This window comes from Cupressus sempervirens, chromosome 8, assembly GCF_028749045.1.
Source record: "Cupressus sempervirens isolate cs-2001-9-10 chromosome 8, ASM2874904v1, whole genome shotgun sequence".
NCBI lineage: Eukaryota > Viridiplantae > Streptophyta > Pinopsida > Cupressales > Cupressaceae > Cupressus > Cupressus sempervirens.
The window spans coordinates 87,158,501-87,174,767 of NC_143125.1; positions in this window are offsets into that span (position 1 = coordinate 87,158,501).

The following is a 16,267-nucleotide window of genomic DNA, read 5'->3' on the forward strand; positions in this document are numbered from 1 at the left end:
AATCACTAAGTATGGGGTAGTTTACACCATGACCTTGGACTAAATAAAGTTTAGCAAAGACAAGTTTAATTTTAGAAGTCCTAGCTAGATGGTGATTTTGGTGTAGGGTTGTAGATCTAGAGATTTGGCCTACATTTATAGAGGAATCTTCATTTGATTAATGTTTGTATGTGAAAAAAATGGTTCATGGAAGGAGAGATGTAGATCTAGAGTTATTTGATGTGTCAAGAAAAATTGTAGCCAAAATTGAAGCTATCAAGTTAGCACAAAAATATATAAGAAATCTTGAGGATACTAAGAGTACTATGAAGGATACACATGATTCCTTTTGGGATGAATTTTATGAAAGGATTGATGATTTGGAACAGGTTAATTTAAATTGAGATGAAAATTCAAAGGGAGGGTGTTTGGTCTAGTGAAGAGATTATGTAGAGAAGAAGATAGATCATAGAAATGCATGATGATTTCACTATAGTTGACGATGTTAATGTGATTAAGGATTTATATGTTGCTGATGTTGCAAATCTAGAGTTACATGTTCCTCCTATTAGGATGTTATCAATCTAAATGTTACTCATGATAAGAAGATGAATTTACTTGCTGGTAATGTGATTGAGGGTTTCAAAGATGTTATTGATCTAGATTTACATGATGTTTTTGATATAGATTTAAATTTATATGTTGCTACTAATACGATGAAGTATATGGATGTTCCTACTAATGTGTTTTTTGATGATGTTTCTAATCTATATGTTGCTGGTGGAATGATTATACATATTATTGCTATTATGGATCAACTAGCTATGTTGGCAGAGTGATAGTTTTGACCAAGTTCATCTATTGACCATGTTGTATTTCTGGCTGAGTGATAGTATTGACTGAGTTGCATTTTGGGCCAAGCTCAATGTTCACTGAGTTTCATTTTTTATTGAGTTTAGTATTATTCAAGTTCTTTGATGATTTAGCTCTTTCATGTGACAAGTAGATATAATATTTGCTAATGCTTGGGTCCTTTGATTGAGTTTGTTTGTGTTTCATTCTTAGTTTAAGCAAACTTATGTATTTAATTTGGATTTTAAATTTAATAGAAGGATCTTGTCTTGGAATGAGTAAAAACCATTTTAAGATTGACCTTTCTATTATGTAATGATCTAGAATCTTCTACAAGCCATTTTGGCAAGTATTAGTAGAGTTATTTTTTATAGTTTAGGGTAAGACTTAGAGAGTCAGGATGTTTCTAGAATTTGGAATTTGAAGCTGGATTGTAGATCTTGAAGTTGTATTTTGTATCTAGTAGTAAGCTAGAAGGCCTTACAACTTGGCATGTATGTTGATAATTGGATGAATCAATAAAAGTCTCTCTTCCTCTCCCTCTCCCTCACTCCTTGATTTTTTTAATCTATGTGTTGGTTCTTGTTGTATTTAATCCACAAGGTGCTAGGTAGTTAGGTGTTCCTTTGGCCCTAGCTATTTAATTCCTTCCTTGCATCAAAATTAATGGTGCATGGTGAAGTGAATGGCTAGAAAGGTTGAAAACCTATCTATATGTGTGTAATTAAATTATACCTTCTTTTAGTAAGCAGGGAAAGGTCCTTGCATTTTTCATAAAAAATTACTTGGTTGAAGGAAATAGAGACTACAACATCCATGAGTGATACTAATGAAGGGATCATCAATAGTGGGGTTGGTAATATGCAAACCATTGGTAAAACTAACTATGATAGAGAAATTGGACCATATCCATGCATGTTGAATCAAATTATAAATACACCATGTAGAATAGAGGTGAAAACAAATGAATTATCAATATTGGGGGAAGAAATATACAATGCACAAGAGAAATCAAGTTTGAGTTAAGCTAGTGAACCATAGCCCAAAAATGTTTGAGTCTATTAATGTAGTATCAATGGTAAAGTTTGCATAAAAAAAACTCTAAGTTTGTGTATGTATATGTTGTTTCTGTAGAATAAGTATGTTTACCAAATCAATAATTTTCTAAAGTTTAATATGTATTTTCTTTGTTCTTCTAGAAAACATAATAGTAAAAAGAATGCAAATAAGTAGATTAGTATTTTTTGAAAAACATATTTTGTGCTTAAGTATTTGAAAATACTTCAAATAACCTTAAGTAACAAATTGGTTTTGAACTAGTAAAGCTAGTGATTAGGGAGATATCTCCTCTACTATTAGAAACCTAAACCTTGATACTTAGAATCTAATGACTACAAAGAATAGGGAGACTCAACTCAAGAATCCTATTAGATGAGATAATCAGAAGGGGGATAATTCCTTTCCTTATAAAAAGTTTGATAGCGAGCCACAAATGAATGATGTTTTACCCAATATGGAGGAATCCGTCGCTTTCTTAGTCAAGAAGAATAAGCATTTGGAGGAAGATTTTGATAGGGTGACAAATTAATTAATTTATTTTATGCATTTTTTTATTACTACTCTATATCTTCTTCAGGCTAGGAAGGGGAAGAATAATAATGCATAAGACATGGAAACTACTCATTTTCTTTGTGGCTTCTATTTAGATGACTAACTATTGCTCTTAGTGGATAACTCAAATAAATATTATGATAAAAAAAACCATGCAGAATGTTGGAGTTGGTCATTGATCACCTTTTCAAGATAGAGATTCAAGAGAATTTTTGTCATTAGCATCATGCCAAATGACTTCTCAAGATTCTCTATACCTTAGTTTTTTTGTAGTAAAAGACTCACCTTGACTTAATAATTTACATCTTACAACCATAGGTGTTCCAAGTAGCTTATAGTTCTCTAGTCAAAATCTTGTTAATAGATCTTTAAGATACTTTGTTAGTGATATGAAAATTCTATTCTTACTCTAAGATATTTACAATATGAAGAAATACTTCATTTCACCATTCATAGACATTTCAAACTCATTCTTTATTTCTTCAAAAAAATTCTTACTAGCCTTTTCATTGGTTTGAAAGATAATATCATTAATAAATAATGAAATGATAAATAAACCATCAGAGTTTGTTCTTAAGTATATTTTACTATTTGCATTACCTCTCTTGAATGCAATCTTAGTAATTACTTGTCCAACCTTGCATACCATGCATTAGGTTTTACTCATATAGATATCAAATATTGTCATTAGTACAAAATGGTTAGGCAATGAATACTAAGGATATTGGTGATGAAGGTTACCAAGCCATAGTATATTTACCAAGTCATGGTGGAAAATAATATTCTTATGTTTGGAATGTCAAATCAATCTATGTATTTTCAATCCACTAAGAGAGAAAAGTTGTTTGCAAGGACTAAGAAGAATATTTGGTAAGATTTATTACAAAGAGATATTTGACTAGTGATAATCCCAAGGAAGAATATAAACCAATTAAATAAAAGACAGGTAAATAAAGTGATACAAATTAAAAAGGATCATGGTTCTTGATTAAATGGTTTATTCCTAAAGTTTCTTAAACCCTAATTAGGCCACGTATCAAAGATAAAAAGATTTCTATATAAGGATCTATGTAGAGAAGATTACAAATTTTATTACTATTGTTTGGAGGAATGAAGAGGTGAAGTCATAGAAGATCATAGTTTTGTTGTAATAGTAGAGAGAGAGGGAAGGAAAGATTAGAGATATTAGTCACAAGAGGAGATTCAAGGTTAATGAGTGGAGAAAAAATCTAATTAAAAAAAGTAAGTTGTATTCAAGAAGATTAAATGGATTGTTAAACTTTATTATCATTTTAACATATAAATAATTTAGCATGGTAGACCTAACAATCTATTTGTAAATCTTTGAACCAAATGCACACATTGTTCAAGTGTCGTAAAATTATTTAGAAAGTTGGATTTTGACAGATCCAATTGTATTACCCCTAAAAAATTAAGTTGGCAAAAGTGACAACCTTTGATATCCCTAACAAGAACCCTCTTTCTATATTAGTGAAGGATTTGTGGATGCCATACCCACTATATTTTTTCCTCTAACCAAGGGTTTCTTCAAGACAAAAATCTTTGTGTCATTTGTTATTTTAAAATGAGTTATGTTTGTGTACCAATGAAGTACAATAGCTATGTTTATTTTCATTTCAAGTTGATGTTATGACAATGCACATCTATCTAGTTCAAAAATCATAAGGCAAGATTAGATTTGAAAGAATATATAATTGTTAAAGGATACTAACTCAATAGGAAAAATATCTCTATACAAGGACCTCTGTAGAGAAGTTTATGGTTGTTGTTTCTATTATTCTTTTTAGAATGGGATATGATGGAGGAATGAAGAGTTGAAGTAATAGAAGGTTAGAGTTTGTGTAGTCATAGAGAGAGAGGGAAGGGAAGAATAGAGATATTAGTTAGAAGAGGTGATGCAAGGTCAATGAGTAGAGTAGAGATATGATTTAGAAAAGTAAGTTGCATTAAAGAATATCAAATTTACTGCTACTTTCTTAACATTGTAATAAATACATCCTATAGCATGGAAGACCTAACATTCCTTTGTAAACCTCTTAATAGAATGCACACATTGTATAAATTTTACAAAATCCTTGAGCAAGTTGGATTTTGACAAATCTAGTTATATTACTCCTAATAGAGTAAGTTAGAAAGAGTAACAAACTTTTGTAGCCCTAACAAGAAACCTCCTATTGTAGTAGTGATTTATGGGATTTTTAGCCTTAAAGAGTATATAATTATATTTTGATAGATCTAATTGTATTCCTCCTAACAAAGTAAGTCACCAAAAGTGATGATTTTTTTTAGCCCTAATAAGAAACTTCTTACTACAGTAGTGAAGAATTTGTGGGTGTCATCCCCACTAAACCCTTTCCACTAACCAAGGTAATTTGCAACAAAAATATCTTTGTGTGATGTTAAATTTTTAAATGATTTATGTGTGCTTATGAAATAGAATAGCTATGTTTATTTTCATTTCAAGGTCACAATATTATAAATATGCACATCTATCAAGTTCATAATGAATAAGGGAAAATGCCCCCCCCCCCCCCCCCCCCCACCCCTAAAATCCTTACATTCCTAAATATTCCAACAATTAGTATCAGAGTGTGTTGAGATCGAATTGAAAAAGATCATTATTAAAGGAAATTGTTATGATTATACTACAAGAAGGAGGTTGCTGATGAAGATTGCATGTTTCAATCATTATTTTGTCATTGATGTCAAACCTACTATTTTTTGGTAAGACAACTACTTATATGATTTAAGTACTATCACTTAGTTAATTGGTGAAGAGGATTTGATCTAAAGATGTAAGAATAGCACCTAGAGGAAAGGTTGAGTTATGGTTATGTAAAGAAGTAAAAAAATCACTTAAGATAGTGATAACATGATGTATTGATAATCTGCTTAAGGTTAGAAATGCTGGTGACACTAAGAAAGTTTAGAAGAACAACTTGCGCAAGGGTTGTCTACCAAGCTTGACTGATTGGAGAGTAGGTGCCAAGAAAAATTAGTATAAGCCAAGTATAAAATTAGTTGGAGTCAAGTAAAAGTTCATTCTAGTGTATGTCAAGTAGAACAATGGATGTAGAGTAGAGTTTAGTTGATGTCAAGTACCAGTAAAATTTAGTTCATGCCGAGTAAATTCACAGAGGATGCCAAGAAACATAGTGTGTCAAGCATCAAAAGCTAGATAATACTTAGTGGATGTATTATTTAAAAGATTGTGAATTTGATGTATCTAAGATGAAAAGTTTGTTTTCTTGAAATTTGTGAACTAAGTGGAAGATAAGATTGATGAGTTGGTCGCACATAATTCAAGGTAAACCATTTTTTGGAAAATTCAAAGAGCATTCAAGAAGAAGCTTCTAGAAGAGATATGGAATGTGGGATAGATATATTATATCCTACCTAATCTATCCTAACTCTAATTTGGACGATGGAGAATGAGTGACAAAAGATCTTAATTTCTTATTAATAGGAATGACTGGTTAGAAGCAAAGGTGGTTAAGTGTGAGAACATAAGGAAGACAAGGAGTCAAGGTTTTTTTCTTCATCAAGTGACCTAAGAGAAGAGATTGCATTGGCATATTAAGCAAGAAGGCTTAAGGATATAAATCTTTGAAGGGTGAACAAGTTGTCAGAGTTGAAAAGTAAGAAGGCCAAGAATAATTGAGGACTGAAAGAGTGATCTATAATTTTCAAATGAAGTTGTGAGTTGTTATTAGATCAAGCCTTACTGTTACTTTCTAACAATTGTATCAGTCTATGGTAAATCCTTTCGATTAACATTGACCTAACAGTCATTTGTAAATCCTTTAATTGGGCGACATTCTAAGTGAATAGTCTAAAGTCCTCTAACAAAGCTCACTCCTAATAGGGTGATTGAAATCCTTTAATAGGGTTGGCCTTTAATATTACATTAGAAGAGTGAAAAGGAGTAGTATGTTACTAGTGGTTTTTCCCAAATTGGGTTTCCATGTAAATCATTGTGTCATGCAAGTAGATTTGATAGTAACCTACAAGTTTTAAGTGATTGCATCATCTTATGAATGCATGAATGATGAAGATAAATGTTTTATGGGTTCACTAAGATATGCAAACTTTTATTTATTAGTTATTCTAAATAATTCTAACAATTGGTATCAAAGAAATTTGCTTAAAGAAGACTAGTTTGAAGGTACTAAAAGCACATAGATCAAGATGTCAAAAAGATAAGTACCAAAGCTCAAAAAGGATAATTTTATTGCATGAAATTTTTTGATGTAGCTACACCTTGGAGGACTTGGAGATCATGCAAAATCTATCATTACTTTTGAGAATGTTGACCCTACTGGAGCCCCAATTGTTGAGAATATCAAAAAGATGAAAGAACATAACTAGGAATGATGATATCAAAGCTCTTGATAGTGCAAAGAAAATTTTGGATGCCTTAACCATCATCTATGGAGGAAACACCAATGTTCTTAGAGCCAAAGCTGAAAGCCTCAAAGGTAAGTTTGATGATATGAGAATGGAAGAAGGCAAAAATATTGCTCAATATGTTGCAAGGATAAAATAAGTAGTTAATGCAATAAGAGGAGCCAATGGAAAATTAGATGATGATACTGTGTTAACAAAAGTTTTAAGAACTCTACTACCTGTATATGCTATTAGTGTCTCTATAATTCAAGAACTAAGATTCATACTAGGGAATGATCTATCATTTGAAGGTCTAAGGTATGTATAGGATCATGGTGTGCCAAAAAGTGGTGATCTAAAAAATTTGTAGTTCTGAAATATCTCAAACCATTTGAAAATCTATTCCAACTTTTTTCCCACCCACCCTGATAGTAAATGAAAATAATTAATATCTTTATAAGGTCTACTATATCTTTTTATACCAAACCTATATAGTCAACTTTAAAAACATCCTAAAATGTGCTTTTGGCCTATTTTTATGTGATCTTTACTTCAAACATGTAGTTGACGATATTTTTTTCACCAAAATTTGATGAAACGAAAAGGATTTCTTAAGAATGTTCTTATCTTTCCATAAATGTAAGGTTTTCAAATTATGAGTTTAGTAAGTAATTATTACTTATTTTCTAATGGAGTTACATATAAAGTGCTGACTGAAACACTACTTGAAAAACAACTATAACTTTCAAATGGTACAACATTTTTTAAATCCAAAAGATGCATCACATTCTATGTTTATTCTACTATAAGGAAAAAAAATGAAAAATTGAATTTTGTAGAGTTTTGAATTAGTTAAGGTAGTCAGATATGAGAGTTTTTTAATTCCACAAATACTAAAGTCAAAAATTAATTAATATTTATTTATTTAAAAAAAAATAACCAAAAATATATGTCACATCGAGGCATGAGTCTACTTCTTATATCTAGAATATTATTAAAAAATATTATCATTTGATTTTAATTAAGGTGGTCAGACATACACCTAATTTTTATTTTTGTTAATTTTTTTTGTAATATTGCATTAAAATTCAAAATATTGAGCAATCAATTTTTATTCTTTTGAGATAAGTTCTAGTATTTTAGAAACTAGATTCAATTTTCTAGAGATTATTTTCTCTCAACTTTTTGATATAATGTTAATAACAAGTAGAAAATTGCACGTCAAGTTGACATAATCTTGATTTTCTAATTTTTTATTGCCACTTAAGAGCATAATTTGGTTGACCATGATCCTACACATACCCTCTAGTAGATAGACTTACTTCTTTTGAGCTATCTAACTTTGATCATTACAAACCTTGGAGTATTGAATCTTCTTTCAAAGCTAAAGTGTCATCAAAGGAACTTGATGAGAAGAAGAAGAAGAAAAAGATAAAAGCTAAAATATGTATCCAGTGATAGTGACACAAATGAGGAGGATATTGAAAAACTTGAAGCACTATTGGCAAGAAGATTCCACAAAGATGAAGGTAATTTCAAAGGTAAACTACTTATCATTTGTTTCAATTGTAATTAGGTTGGTCATATTGTTGCAACATGTCTAGAGAAGAAAAACAATAGAGGTACTGACAAGTACAAGAGTAGAAGAGATGAAGACAACATGGACTAAAAAGGAAAAGGAAAAAGGTCATGCTACATTGTTGAAGAGGAAACATTTGATGAACATGACGATGAAGTGGTATATGTTTCAATGAAGGATGAATCTGATGAAGATGAGGTAACTACACTTGTGACCTATGTAAACAAGAATGATAGGTGGATCATTCATAGTAGGTGTTCACATCACATGAATGGAGACAAAAGTAAGTTCATTTATTTGAATAGTTATGATGGAAATAGTGTAAGATTTGGTAATGATGCACCATGTTGGTTAAGAGGAAAAGGTTCTATCAAGCTCATAGATAAGATTTTATGTGACAATGGTTACTATGTTGAAGGACTTAAGTATAATATCTTAAGTGTGTCACAACTAAATAATTTAGGATGTAAGGTTGAATTTAAAAACAAGGTTCCTAAGATATATGACACAAATGGAAGACTAATTGGAAAATGTGATCAGACTAGAAGTAATCTATTCTATCTTGATCTAGATGATGCTACTTGTCTAATTATAAAATATGATGATAAATGACTATGGAACGAAAGGTTATGTCATATAAATTTTGATAACCTAGTTAGTATTAGTAACATGAGAAAGGTTAGAGGATTGCCTAAGTTGAAGAAGCTTGATAATGTAATGTACAAACAATGTTAGTTAGGCAAGATGACAAAGTCAAGTTTAAAGATTAAAACTTATACCTCTAGAGGAATACTAGAGATTGTTCATACTGACTTGCGTGGACCAATTGAAGTACAAAGCTACAAAGGATATAAGTATATTATGTTGTTTGTTGATGATTATTCTAGAATGATGATAGTTATGTTTTAGAAAAGAAATCTAATTCCTTCCAAATGTTTAAGTGGTACTTGGCAAGACTTGAGAAAGAAATGGTAAAAATTGGTTTTTTTAAAGATCTAAGCGAGGAGGAGAATTCACATCAAATGAATTTGAGATGTTCTGTAATGTCAGAGAAATCAAAAGATATAAATCTACCCCTAGAACCCCTCCACAAAATGGATGTGCTAAAAGGAGGAACAACTCTATAATGGATTGTGCTAAAACATTCATGATGGAAAAGAATGTTCCTTTGAAATACTGGAGAGAAGTTGTAAGTAGAGTTGTCTATACCTTGAACCATGTATAAGTCAAGAAAGGTACTCATTCAACACATTTTGAACTATGGTATGGATGCTCAAATGTTACATTCTTAAATATTTTAGGAATGGTAAACTTGATGCAAAAAGTGAAGAAGGTAAAATTTGAGGATATTCCACAAGAAGTAAATCTTACGAGTGTTTAAATTTTAACGATAACAAAGTTGTGAAAAGTGTAAATGTGAATTTTGATGAATATACAAAAGTATATGAGGATGACCATATCAAACAACTAGAAGAATAAAAATCATTTATATACTTTAATGAAGGTATGCTTGCTATAGAAGATATTGAAAATCAAGTCACAAACCAACAAAAAAGTTTCAATAACTGTCAAGTCATAGACCATGAATGTTGAGTTGCATTCAGGAATTGAGCTACATTCAAAAGATGAGTTACATAATGAAGAAAAAGATCTTTCCATTTCTGAGATTAGTAGAGATGTTGAGTTACCTACCAAAGATGCACAAAATGATTTTGAAACTAAAAGATCAAATGAAGAAACAAGAGTTGAATCAAGATTGTCTAAATATGTCAAAAGACATCATCCTACTACACAAATTATTGGAGATAAAGATGCTAGACCAATAGATTGAAACATAATACATGTCTTCTGAGCATGAAGGAACCCAAATTAGTAAAAGATGCTCTAGAAGATGAACACTAGAGTAAGGCCATGGAACAAGAGATAGAACAAATTGAGAGAAACAAGATATGGACTCTAGTTCCCATGCAAAAAGACAACAATGTAATTGGCACCAAGTGGATATTTGAAAAAAAACTAGATGAAAATAGTGAAGTAACAAGGAACAAGGCAAGATTAGTCTACAAAGGATATGCACAAGAAGAAGGAATTGAATATGGAGAGACATTTGTCCCTATTGCTAGATTGCAAGGAGTAAGAAATTTACTTGCTTATTCTACATATGATAGTTTCAAAGTTTATCAAATGGATGTTAAATCTGCATTTCTAAATGGCATATTAGAGGAAGAAGTTTACATAGAAAAACCAAAAGGTTTTGTTGATATTAACAATAAGAACATGGTATGCAAACTACACAAAGCTCTATGTGGTTTGAAACAAGCACCAAGAGCATGGTATGAGAGACTTCATAAGTATCTTGTGAAGATTGGATTTGAAAGGACTGATGATAACAATAATCTATACATAAAGATAGAGAAAGGAAAAGGTATTTTGTTATTTGAAATTTTTGTTGATGATATCATAGTTGAAGGTCAATATGCCTTATGTAAAGCTTTTGCAAATGAAATCAAGCAAAAATTTTAAATGTCTATGTTTGGAGAAAAATAAAATTCTTTATGAGTTTGCAAGTATATCAGATGAAATATGGTATATACATCACTTAGTCAAAATATGTCAGAGAAATAATGAATTTTTTTGGATTAGAGGATTCAAAGACGATAAGTACACCTATAATGATAGGACTCAAGTTGTCAAAGAATGATGATTTAGTTGAAATAAGTCTAACACTACATAGGTTTATGATTGGAAAATTATAATATGTGGTACATGGAAGACTTGACTTTACATTATGTATAGGGATAGTTGCAAGATTCTCTATGAATCATAGGGAGAATCATTTGATGGTTGTGAAGAGAATAATGAGATATCTGAAAGGAACATAGGAGTATGGTCTATACTATAAAAAATTAGGAAATTTGTTCAAATTAAGAGCCTATACTAATGCTAGTTGGGCTAGAAACATTGATGATAGAAAAAACCAACTGTGGAGGAGAATTTATCTTAGGCAAGAGACTGGTCACATGGACTAGCAAGAAATAAAATTGCACCTCACAATCGACTACCGAATCTAAATATGTTATTGCTACTGTAAATTTTACAAACATTATATGGATCAAATAGCTACTCAAAGATATGAAGGAAGAGATCACAAAACTAGTAATACTTTATTGTGATAATACAAGTGCTATCAATATATCAAAGAATCATATGATGCATACAAAGACTAAGTAAATTGCAATCAAGTATCATTACTTGAGAGAATTAGTTCAAGATAAAGAAGTGAAGATGCAATATGTCAACACAAAAGAGAAAATTGCTGACATCTTCATAGAAGCATTACCTAAGGATTCTCATGAGTATCTAAGAGGTAAACTAGGGGTGATGTCCCTATTAAAAGCTATCTAAGTAACAAAGAGGAGTTCCTTGCATCAAAAAATTTGATCTTTGAATGTTATAAATTGATGCAAGGGATCTTACTTTAGGAGCTCTCTAAAATAATCAAAGACCTAAAACTTCAAATTAGTCACAAGCAAGGTGATAGAGGGAGAAATTAATGAAACTAAAAAGCTTATACCTACATGTTAAGATGATAATTCTTTGGCATTATTGTCAAAGAGGGAGATATTTACTGATCAAGAGGAAGATATCAAAAGATAATTGCAAGAAACATGGAGAGATTGTTGATCAAAGGAATGATAAATAGAAAGGTTTTTTTATCAAGATTTGCTAATCAGAAGGAGAAATATTAAATGGATCTTAGAGGGAGATAATTTCTAATCAAAGGAATGATAATTGGAGATATTTACTGATTAGAGGAAGAAATAGAATATAGGATGGATATTAAAGGGAGAAATCCTAACATCCACCTAGTAAGAGGGAGTTATAAGAAAGAGTTTTGTAACCTATTCAAAAGATGGAAGTTACTAATAGAGGAAGAGATTTCAATATAAGGAATTATTTTCTTTTTGGTATTTTCTTAATGTTTTAACCTAGTCAATTTGGTTGAACAAGATATTTTTCCATTTGGTTCATCCATTTGTTAGCCATCAATGCCAAAGAGGTAGATTGTTGAGATTGAAAAAGATCATTGTTGAAGGAGATTGTTGTGATTAGATTACAAGGAGATTATCCAAGAAGATTACATGTTTCAATAATTGTTTTGTCACTAATGTCAAACCTACTATTTGTTGGTAGGGAAACTACTTATATGATTTAAGTACTATCACTTAGTTAATTGATGAAGAGGATTTGACCAAAAGATGTAACAATAGCACCTAGAGCAAAGGTTGAGTTATGGTTATGTAAAGAAGTACAAAAATTAGTTATGAGAGTGATATCATGATGTATTGATAATTTGCTTAAGGTTACAAAGGCTAGTTGCACTAATAAGGTTCAGAAGAACAAGTTATGCAAAGGTTGTCTGCCAAGGTTGACCAAGTGAAGAGTAGTTACTAAGCAAAGTCAATACAAGCCCAGGAGAAAATTAGTTAGAGCCAAGTAAAATTTCATGTTTGTGGAGTAGAATAGTGGATGTTAAGTAAAGTTTAGTTGATGCCAAGCACTAATAAACTTTAGTTTGTGATGTAGGAGCATCAAGAGGTATAAGGGCAATCCTGTGTCACCTAAAAAAATGTACTTAGCCTTAGTTTTTGTTTTATGTTTTTTCATTTCTGGATACCCATTTAGGTCAAATAAAGGTTCCAACTCTCATACTGCTTCTAGATTCTTCTAATTATGTACCAACTTCTAATGTAACTTCTGGAGCCTTTTATTTAGTCAGTGAATGCCAACTAGTACTTTCTAGAATGTATTCCTAATCCTTAACCCTTTGGAGTCTATTTAAGGACATTTCTAGCATTGTAAAAGGTAGTTCGAAGTGGAGTTTGAAAGAAGGTACTGGGAGAAGAAATTATCTCTAGTTTCATGCTATTGTAATCCCATAGGGCATGTTTTGGAGTTTGTTTCTCTGCACTAAGTGTACTAGCATATTTTTATAGTTAATAAAATTTTCCCTTTCCTATTGTGTCCATTCTATGCTTGGGTTTTGTCCCCATCAAGTGGTATCAGAGCTAGGTTTTCCTGAGTGTGTAGACAGAGTGCCGACTATGAGGCAGTTTGCACCATGACTTTGTGGTTGTGGGTTTGAATTAAGAAGATGCCTCCATAAAGAGAGCGTGGTGGAAGGGTCAAAGATATTAATCCTAAGGAGTTTAGATCCCTCCAAAAGTAGGTACAAGTGTTGTAGGAGGAGCTCCATAGAGGAACAAATGTAACTACAAGTGACGAAAGTGAGGACAACAATGAACAAGAAGAAATTGGACCAGAAGGAGAAGTTGATGGGGAAGTTCTAAATCAGGTAGAGGAGAGGCTTTTTAGGGCCATTACTAAGTTTGGAAAAAGACCTACAATTGATGTGGGTGTATTTTCAGGAAATTTGAAACTAGATGAGTTGATCAATTAGATCAATGAACTAAAAGATTACTTTGAGTATGAGGATATCGAGGATCCAGATAGGGTTAAGTTTGCAAAGGCCAAGATAAAAGGCCATGCCAAAATTTGGTGGCAAAAGGTTCAATTGGAGAGAAATAGAAGACGAAAGGATAAGATCACAAGGTGGGATCGCATGCTGGACAAACTAAAGAAGTAGTTCATTCCTGTTGATTATGAGCTTGATTTGTTTAAGAAGATGCATGGGTTAAAGCAAGAAGGAAAATCAGTCCAAGAATATATGGAGGAGTTTTATCAACTTCTAATTAGAGCAAGGCATGTAAAAGAAAATAAGGAGAAGGTTGCTCGTTATATTAGTGGGTTATGACCTAGCATCCAGGAGGAATTAAGTCTGGTAAGAATGACCAGCGTTGAAGAGGCATACTAGTTTTCCCTATGAGTTGAAGAGAAGCTAAATAAAAAGTTTGAAGGGAGACAAAGAGGGCATAGTCAAGGAAGAAGGGGCAGTGGTAGGTCATCTAGAAGTTGAAATGATACCCAAAGAAAAAATGAAGATGTGGGTACTAGCAGGAACCAGAGGAATGAGGATTTCAACTGCTCCCGTGATCAAAACATTGGAGATCAGAGAGGAAGAGGTAGAGGATGTGGACAAGGTACATGAAGAGGAGGTTTTTTTGGTATCTATTTCCATTGCAATGAACAAGGCCATCATTCCTTTGAATGCCCTCAACGACAAAGAAGAATAGATAGGAGAGCTAAGGGCCAAGCTAGGGTTGCTCATGTGGATGAGGATGCATAGTCATCACATTTAGAGGATGCACAAAGAGGAGAGACTTTAGTAAATGAAAGGGTTCTACTAAGTGGGGAGATTGAATTGGGACAAAGGAGGAGTCTATTTCATATAAGGTGCAAATGTGAGAATAAATGTTGTGATGTGATCATCGATGGTGGTAGCACTAAAAACTTGGTGTCAGAAGAGATGGTCTTCGAGCTAAAGCTCAAGAGGGAGAAACATCCCCAGCCCTATCAGATCGCTTGGGTGAAGGATGATCATAAGGTCCTGGTAAGTGAACAATGTTTAGTAAAGTTTAAAATTGGGAGTTACCATGATGAAGTTCTCTGTGATATTATTCCAATGGATGTCTGCCATCTATTGTTGGGAAGACTATGGCAATTTGAAAGGCATGTAGTACATGATGGTCATGCAAACACCTAGTCTCTAACAAAGGATGGAGTTTGCCAAAAACCGAAGCCCATGAAAAAGGAAGGTGAAAAGGTATGTAGTAGTGCTAGAATTTGTCTTGTTGATGTAAGGAATTTTTTAGATGGCATGAAACATCAGCGTATGTGTTATGCTTTGATTCCTAGAAAAGATAAGGAAGGTAGTAGTGAAATACCACTTGAAGTTTCAGATTTGTTAGGTGAATTTGGAGATATCATCTCTGATAATGTTCTAGAAGGATTGCAACTAGTAAGACAAATCAATCATCAGATAGATTTAATTCCTAGAGCTAGTTTTCCTAACAAGGCTACTCACAAGATGACTCCTACTGAAACTGAGGAGCTAAATAGATAGATTCAGGAGCTATTGAGGAAGGGGTTGATTCAGGAGAGCCTGAGTCCATGTACAGTACCTCCAATCTAGCACCAAAGAAGGATATAGAGTGGAGAATGTGTACAGACTCTCAAGCTATAAACATGATAACCATCAAGTATCAATTTCCTTTTCCAAGAATGGATGATCTTATGGACTATTTGAGTGGAGCTTAGTACTTCACAAAGATAGATCTCAAAAGTGGCTATTACCAGATACAAATTCGAGAAGGAGATGAGTGGAAAACTACCTTCAAGACCAAGGAGGGTCTTTATGAGTGTCTAGTCATGCCCTTTGGATTGAAGAATGCCCTACGCACCTTCATGTGGCTTATTAATGAGGTACTTAAGAAGTTCTTGGGAAAATTTGTTATTGTCTATTTGGATGATATTTTAATTTTTAGCAAGACTTTGGAAGAACATTTATTGCATATTCGTAGTGTCCTTGAAAGGTTAAGTGATGCAGGAGCATCCAGAGGTATAAGGGCAATCCTGTGTCACCCAAAAAAATGTACTTAGACTTAGTTTCTATTTTATGTCTTTACATTTTTGGATACCCATTTGGCTCAAATAAAGGTTCCAACTCTCATAGTTCAACTATCAGTGCATTTGAAAATCCCAAAAAAATAGGAGCATGCAATTTGGCCATCATTTTGGTGACCTAGAAGGTGTGACTTGGCCAGATGAATGTAATTGAGATTTAGAGCATTCTAGAAAAAGAATCAGGTCAAAAGGCCCCACGGTTTGAAAGTTATTGCAGTTTTTTGAGTTTTGGAGACCTCCTAAGAATGCTTCAAA